The following is a 9,202-nucleotide window of genomic DNA, read 5'->3' on the forward strand; positions in this document are numbered from 1 at the left end:
CAGTTTACTGTAACTTGCACCTTTCCCAGAAGCTACTGTCATCTGAGCACTGATATTGATATTGCATGTGCTTAGACAAAAACAAATGAGACAAAATTCAATTTATTATTCAACTAAACTGCAAATATGTGAATTTTTTAGCATTTATGAAACACTTCTCTAAATAAATAACAGTAAATTCTGAAATTTTTTAAGTGTTATGTGTGCTACACAAGGCCATAGGGTCACTGACCCTAAAGAAATTCCCTCCTTGGCACAGTGATCTATTCAACAATTCAGTGTTACAACCAAAACTATGATAGATACACTTTTCTTTCCTTTATATTTGACATCCTTGACCATGAAAACATACCACTAGAACTTGGAATCACTTTTATGTCTTTATTAGTTCAAAAGTTAATATACAAAAACGATTTTTCAGTAATGGCGGTTTTCTTCTGGATCTAGCTCCATAACATTTGAAGCCACATCAAATCTGATAACACCTTACTGAATCAGTATAGATTCAACTGTGCATCTCTAGCTCATTTGTCACCTCACTCTGACACATTTTCTATTTTCCCTATATTTTTGCATATTCTGGATCACCAGATCCAGAATCCAGATCCGATCATCACCAAACTTTGTTGTTTGATAGAACATTTGACTATGTTACACCCTCATTTTTTTCAAGCCTTTCTGCCTTGTTTTTGTGAAGTTAGAAACTAGAATGTCAAAATTCCCCCTATCCCGCAATGGTGAAGAATCCTTTAAAAAATTCCTGGATCTGGATCGTGATCCGGATCACCACTAAAATTTAATCACTTGTTCCTCTTGTCATTTCCAACCACTCCACAAAATTTCATCAAAATCCGTTCAAAACCTTTTGAGTTATCCTGCTGACAAACAGACAGACAGACAGACAAACAAACAAACAAACTTGACCGAAAATATAACCTCCTTGGCGGAGGTAAAAATCTGACCGTACCGTAAGAACAAAAAGCTAAAATGCACACATATATACTGAACATATGGAAGAATTCTCATGACTATATGTGTTTTCCTGTCAGAAGGATTGTGGGCGGAGCTAAAGTAATGTTTATCAGTGCAGAAACAAGCACTTTTGTAGATGTGTTTACATACACCTTGTCTAAAAACTCTCTAATGTAGTTTTCCCTGATGGGTCGTATTCCATTTTATCAGACAATGTGTGTATTAGGTTCTTTAGAATGTTTTAGTTATATATCAAGTTATTTAAAAATAATGGTGTCAATATGAATTTATTTCAGGTTTTCTTCACCATGTCAGAGTTTCAGTGGGTCAGTTGATCACATCCACCAAGGTGAATGAATGCCTTTGCACACAGCATAGATTCCAGAAGGTTCCAGAAATTGATGTAAATGGTAAATGGACTGCATTTATATAGCGCTTTTTAGCAGATTAAGGACCTTGCCCAAGGGGCCCTTAGTGATTTTCTGTTCAGGCTGAGATTTGAACAGAGGTGCCTCTGGTCTCAAGCCCAACACTTTAATCACTAGACCATCACCTCCCCTGTAATTACTTTTGAAAGCTTCTCAATCATTAAACGGTAGAATTATGGGTAAATTGGTGAGTATTTGTTGATATTTAAGGGCCATCTTGGGTTTAAGAGCATAAAAAAAATTGAGTGAAAACACGTCAAACACAATTTTGAATCTCCAAAACGGCACATTCCTCCTCAGGAACCGTCTCCAGAAGGTTCATGGTACCACAAACGAATACAAGAAATACAAATACAAGAAACATGGGACCTAATTAAATTTAGGACCACCAGGGAGCCATTAAACTAAACCCAGCTTTGTAAATTAAAGCAACCCCCGCCCCCCCCACTTTAAATCACAGGGAACATGACTAAATGTGGACGTGGTTGAACAGGTTTCATTTAACGGCAGGAGGAGATTCGGTCTCAACCAGGTTTCCCATAAGCCAAGAGATGTAACAATTAGATCTTTAATCACCTTGGATAGGCTCCAGCGCCCCCGTGACCCTTGACTGGAGTAAGTGGGGATAGGATATTGAGGGATGGATGGCATTACCAGTGATTTTGATGAGAGTGACCTCATATTAATGGGAATCAGACTAAGAACCTTACTGGAGTTGGCCGTCTGACCATGAGTTCGAGAGCGGTTTTGTCCTATTGAATGTAAGATTCTCAATATATTGCTGTTTACGGAGGTCCATAGGGGACTGAAGGTAGTAAAAGCAGATGATGTTCTTTTTATGTTCTTTTATTTTGTGTGGACTCAGTGGTGAAGAGAATCAGTCCAAATAAACATGATTATAGATGACAAACCATAGACATATCAAGAAAACTTGGAAACATTTGCAGAAAAATTCAGCTGCACAATTAAATATCATGATGATTTGGTTCAGTGCTCATTCTTCCCGCAGACATTCTATGATCCAGTTTTTGTCCATGAAATAAAAAAAATAGAAAATTAAAAGATTTAATAATTATTAAATGTTACATTTAATTTTGACACTTCAAGATGACATTTAAAGGACGTACATACGAGGTCTATTAGAAAAGAAACCAACCTTTTTATTTTTTTCAAAATCTATATGGATTTGAATCACGTGTGATTGCTTCAGACAAGCTTGAACCTTCGTGCACATGCGTGAGTTTTTTCACGCCTGTCGGTTGCGTCATTTGCCTGTGGGCAGGCTTTGAGTGAGCACTGGTCCACCCCTCCCGTCGGAATTCCTTTGTCTGACTTCTTGCTGAGAGACTGGCGCTTTGCTTGATCAAAATTTTTTCAGAAACTGTGAGGCACATCCAAGTGGACATCATTCGAGAAATTCAGACGGTTTTCGGTGAAAATTTTAACGGCTGATGAGAGATTAAGGAGTGTTACTATTGCTTTAAGGACAGCCCACGGTGCCGGACAGAGCGCCGCGCCCCGAGCCGCCGTCGTCAGCCTGTTTTGAGCTGAAAACTTCCAAATTGAAGCCTCTGTTGACCCAGGACATCGTGAGAGAACAGAGAAGTTTCAGAAGAGGTCAGGATCAGCAGTTTATCCGGACATTCCACTGTTAAAGGAGATTTTGTAATGAAAGACGTGTGGACGGATTCGCGCGTCGGCAGCCAGCCGCTCATGGTGCGGCGCCACAGAAAAGCACCTCCGTGTTGATAACGTTCAAGCTTGTCTGACGCAATCACACGCGATTCAAATCCATATGGTTTTTGAACAAAAAAAAAATAAGGTCTGATACTTTTCTAATAGACCTCGTATAAAATCACATCTAATATTTGTCCATTTTACTCTCAAAAATGCAGATTTGGCATTCTCATAAAACTTTCTCTTTGTTTGTTTGTTTTTCAATTGACCAGAGGATTGCCTTGTTTGCTAATGAACGCGGGCTGAGGGATTATGGGAGATGTGCTGATCTGTGAAATATGAGGCAGACACACATCCTTCCGCACACAGTCGATACAAAACATCTGTGATGGAAAATCTTGGTCCATATTTCTGTCTGGTTGCTTAATGAGGTTTTCAAATAACCCTGGAGAGAAGATCAAAGCCTTTGTGTCTCCCACAAACAAGAGGCCATTTTTTTTCCCGCATGCTTTGATTTGACTGAGACAGACGGGAGCAATCAGCGGCAAACCCCAACACACGCAAAACAATCAAATACAAAACGAATTTAAAAATAAAGCACAAATATTTGAAGGCTCCTTTTATGCTCATCCACACAGCGGTGGTTCAAAACTGAATATAAAATATATGTAAGTCTGCATGCGATTTAAATATAAATGTAAGAAATGGAAAGGTACATCATTACGTGAAGCACAGGAATAAAATATTAATTAACTAGTAAGTCCAGTGAACAGTTATTTTTTAATAATCATTCGTGAAAGGTATTGTGGTTACTTGATATTTTTTTCATTTTGTCTTTTTTTAATACTGAATTTCAACACGACTTTAGGAATTTGCAGGCTTGACATCTCTAAAGGATTTACAGGTTTTTGTGGCTGTGATTGGAGAAGCTCTGCATTGTGCGACATTTGTCTGTTGCATCATCAGTTGCACAGTTTCATGGTGGAACAGAGAAGAAATATGTAACATTGAAGTTGGTCATCTGGTGATGCAACAGACAAAAGCTGCACGATGTACAGTTTCTCCAATCACAGCTGTAGAAGCCTTTAACAAATGCAGAGGTGTTTTGGTGGCTTCCCTCACTAGTCTCCTTCTTGCACCGTCACTCAGGTTTTGAGAACTGCCTCCTCCAGGCAGACGTCCCCCACAGCACCACACTGTTTGTGTTTCTTAGTAACAGATGGAAATAAATGTTCGTGTTCATCCGCCGACTGGTCAAAAGGAGGCGTAGGTTTTTAAACTTAGTGTTTTTTCCATTAAATGAAAATATTTTGTTGTTGAACTTTTTATACAAATACTCTGATATCTGATCGAGGACACAGCTGTTCTCAGAACAAGAGGGACAAATCGAACAAAAAATAGGAAACACATGCTCGACTCAACACTGAAACACTGCTGAGAAAAACTGGTTTGGGCTCAAATAATAAGAGGAACTTGTGTGCAGAAAGCGTGGCGTCGCCTGAGCAAAGATGGTCAGTTTTACATTTTAGGAGCCAAGGATTGCTGAGCCTGATTTACTAAGATCCCAGATGATGAACGCTAAATTTCATGGGCATTCCAATCTTTTGTACGTTGGGTTGATGAACATTTTGCAGATGATTTACTCAGAATAACTGTGCACATGACAGTGGGTGGGAACTTGACATTGACAACATTACAACCTGATTCCAAATTCTACACACAATACCCCATAATGACAATGTGAAAAGGGGAGGGGGAGGTATTAAATTTAAAAAAAAAAATTATTAAAAATAAAAAACACTAAGGAATCACTTGTACATAAGTATTCACAGCCTTTGCCATGAAGCTCAAAATTGAGCTCAGGTGCCTCCTGTTTCCACTGATCAACCTTGAGATGTTCCTACAGCTTAATTGGCGTCCAACTGGGGTAAACTCAGTTGACTGGACATGATTTGGAAAGACACACACACGACAGTCTACATATAAGGTCCCACAGCTGTGCATGTCAGAGCACAAACCAAACATGAAGTCAAAAGAATCGCCTTGTTGTTTTTGCACGCTGCCTCTACAAGTGCTTTAATTTGTACACACAATTTCAATTTCAATTTATTCATTTTATGTAGCGGCAATTCACAAGAATGTCACCTCAAGGCGCTTCACACAAAACAATTAAAAAAACAAGATAAAATGAATTAAAAGATTAAAAAGCACAATAAAAGAGTAAAAAGAGTAAATAAAAAACATAGTAACACAACATGCTAGCCACAGAAAAGAGAAAACAACTGTGTATTAAGTCTGGACTTGAAAGTCTCCACAGAATCTGACTGTTTTATTGATGCAGGGAGATCATTCCACAGAACAGGGGCACGATAAGAGAAAGCTCTGTGACCTGCAGAGCCCGGGCCGGTACGTAGGGTTTAATTAGGTCAGCTAAAGTAGGGAGGGGCCAGTTTGTGAACAGTTTTATAGGCTAATAGCACACAGCAACACAGAGAAAACGGCAGAAGTCATCAAACACAGTACACTTCACACTTATGGTACCGGCAAATAACACAACCAAACTAAATTAAATTACTAAATTAAATAAATTTGCACATTGCGGTGGGGGTGTGGACAGGGAGGTGTTTGGTAATCCTGCATGTGCGCTCAATTCCACATTGTTTGGGATGCATGAAAGAAACGTGCTTAACGTCCATAACTCCACACACTTTGATAAATCTGTATTTTTGTGTGCTTACGCCATGTTTCAGTAGGAAATCCACACAAGTCTTTGCACATGAGGTCCCTGTTCATATCAGCATTTACAGAGCCCGTGGAGTTAACTCCGGATGTTAGAAACCTGAAACATTCCACGGCTTCTGTTGGAATCACATCCTTCCCAGCAAACAGTCTCATTGTGTGTCCACTTAAAGGCCTGAAATCCCACCCTGGTTCCCAGTTGCCGGTTGGTGGTATTAATGAATTCATGTGTTCCGTGCGGTGGGAGCATCAGCAGGTGTTTCCTGTCACCTGAGCCGGCTCGCTGTGCAGCGACGTCCATGTATTTTGATGCTGAGATTTCCCATCTCCATTCCCCACTGCACTGGCCCCGTTCCAGATGCTGGCTCGATACATCATACAGTAACACGCTGTGTGTGTGTGTGTGTGTGTGTGTGAGTGTGTGCACGCTCGCATGCACAGTTAAAAACAAACCTACCACGATGAAAGTTCCTGTCCAGTTTTTACTGTTAATATTGTTTCACAGCAAAGTTAACCAACTGATTCCTGTCTCGTAACCTTGAGTCGAGCCCTCGTGTGTGTTTGGGGAATAAAGTGTAAATCTGACTATTTGTTGTATGTGATGTGACCTGTGTCTGCTCAAAGGAGGTGAATCATGTAGAATGACTTTGAGTTAAATCCAAAGCTGCAGGAGAATGTCACCAACATCACAAACAACAAAAAACTCCACTTGTGTGAGGAACAACAAGAAGATAATCACATCAACTAGAGCAGAACAAAATGGAGCACAAAGATCTAGATCAGTGTCCAAAAATGGATCTATTTGCATACGGCGACATTTAGTGTTGAGTGTTTTTTTTTTCGTTACATTGGTCCACCAGCGGGGCGGTGACAGCTTCTGTCTCCATGTCTGTTTTTGTTTGCACGAAGCAGAAACGCCCAAATTCTTTCCTTTGAAGGACCATAAATGGATCTGAATGGAGGGACATGTGACAAAAATTCATCTTGATGTTTGAACATCATGATGTTGATACATTAAAATACTTTACAGACAGGCAACATGACAAAGATCCAGATAAATAGATTTTACTTTCATGTCTTTATTGACTTATGATGTCACAAAGAGCAAGCACCTCTGCTGGTTGGTTTATGCAATTACAACCAGACTTAAAGAGTTAAGAGCTTTCTGAGTCCCCATTTCATTTTTATAATCAGGTATTTATTATTATTATTATTAGTAGTAGTAGTAGTAGTACTATATTTCCAGTGTTAAACAAATTAACTCCCTAAATTTGTAGAGTAGAAAAATTCTACAAGCAGTAGAAAAACTTTATGCCTCCGCTCAGTGAATCCAATCTTTTCGTCTGTAAACATTTTATTTGTGCAGAATAACGAACACCTCGTCTGACTGAAACCACTTCTCCCTGGTGAATCGGGGGAGAATAGAGGATGATTCCTTTTGAAAATGGGTCTCAGTGCCTCACATACCAGTTATAAAGCAGCAGTCTTATACCATACTAGAGCTCTTGGAGAAATTCTGTTGTACCTGCATTAATTGTAAACTAGCATGTTGTCCGTGGGGATCCACAGGCTCTGGATTGGGTCGTGTTTATAAAATAAGTATTTTTCAAGGGTGGTAATAAATGATCTAGTTTCTATAATGAGTTGTAATGGTGTGTGAGTCCAGAATGTTTTTAGAACCTTAGACCTCAACAGTTTTTAGAAGAACTCAACCCTTTTATTTCCTGTTAAATGCATAATTGTTGCATAAATGCATAAAAGTTTTTGCAAACAAGATGTATAATCTATTCTCTTCATCAATAATGCAGTTGTAGGTATCTGGCAACCTAATTTGCCCCCCCCAAAAAAAAAAGGGATTTCCAATGATATATATGGTGTATTACGGTAAACGTATGCCTGTGATGTCATAACGCAGAGGAAAAACACGGAAGTTTCACACTAGTGCGCCGCTGATTCTCATTACCGTAAGTTCTCATGTAAGCCCTCACGCTGAAAAATTTCAACACTGACAGCAAGCCAAGAACCCGTGCTTTCCAACAGTATGCTATATGTTACATATATTACGGTAAAGTGCGTTCGGTGACTTTTGAAACGAGGGAAAAGTATGAAAAAGAGCGCAAAAGTGACAGAAAAGTACATAGACAGACAGCAAACATAAATGTATTTTTTAAGGAAAAGGCAGGGTGTTAGTGTCATTTGTGAAGGTGTGTGCAGTTTATTTTAAGTGTGGCGCACAGCATTGTTCGCAAGCCCCGCCCTTCTTGTTTTTCTGCACCGGAGCAGTGTTGCCAGATATGAAATATGAAACTATCGTACCAAAACCTCAAAATTATCGTATTTTGGGAGAAATTATCGTACACAAACAAAACGCATACAACGTAGCTATTTTAGCGTTGTTTTTTTTTAATTTACAAAGAATTTTATGTCACATTTTTAAACAGTAATTATATTAATGGGGAAACTATGGCACAAAAAGAACGCAAATGCACAAGCAAATGCACTACCAGACTGTGAAGTAACACAAACGTGTTAATTACCAGACTAGAAAGAGTCGAATTCAACCTCGAGGTCGCTGTCGTCATCCGATGCCACTTGTGCAGATTTTGTTGAACACAGAAAAAATGTTGACACCTCCATAAGGAACTTGAACTTTTTTTTATTTTTCTTGTATATCTCTTTGCTCTTGTGTTTTGTTCGTTTGTTATTGCATTTGTTGAAATACAGTTTCGAGAAAAAAAAAAAAAAAAGATGTTGGTTGGGGAATCTTCCTGTCCTGCAGAGATTGGATGGGAACTCATTACTTTGTATGAGAGGGGGCGGGCTTTCAAATGACTGTCCCGGCAGCCCAAAGCCTGCAGCAGCCCTGTGTGTGTTGTGTCTTTGATGCCGCCTGAGTGCAACACCTGCAAAATGATTCTTGGGTGTCAGAGAGAGATGCGTGTTTGGGCAACCAACTGAAATTATCGTACATATTGGGTTTTTTCCCATTATTGATCATACATCGTACAGATGGCAAAACTATCGTACAAATACGATAATTATCGTACATCTGGCAACACTGCACCGGAGCCACCCATCCTCTGCGCTCCGGGACCTCCCACTTTACAAATTAAGCACTGCCTGCCACCAGATGCGCTTTGTTTACGTCCATGTGAGAAGAACGTGAGCCAATGAAATTGCAACATGGGTAACTCTGGCACGTCGAAAACACAAAACGTGACGACTAAAATTATAGTATCGAGTTCGCAAAAAAATAGTGAATGATTTTGTTATATAAACAAAAATGCTAAATATTGGTAGGGACTATTTTGCCATCCCAAAATATTGGTTGTGACTTGTCCCTATGGTCCATATGCAAACCTACGCCCCTGGTTATGGCACCGTTC

This window comes from Thalassophryne amazonica, chromosome 4 (genome assembly GCF_902500255.1).
Source record: "Thalassophryne amazonica chromosome 4, fThaAma1.1, whole genome shotgun sequence".
NCBI classification, from domain to species: domain Eukaryota; kingdom Metazoa; phylum Chordata; class Actinopteri; order Batrachoidiformes; family Batrachoididae; genus Thalassophryne; species Thalassophryne amazonica.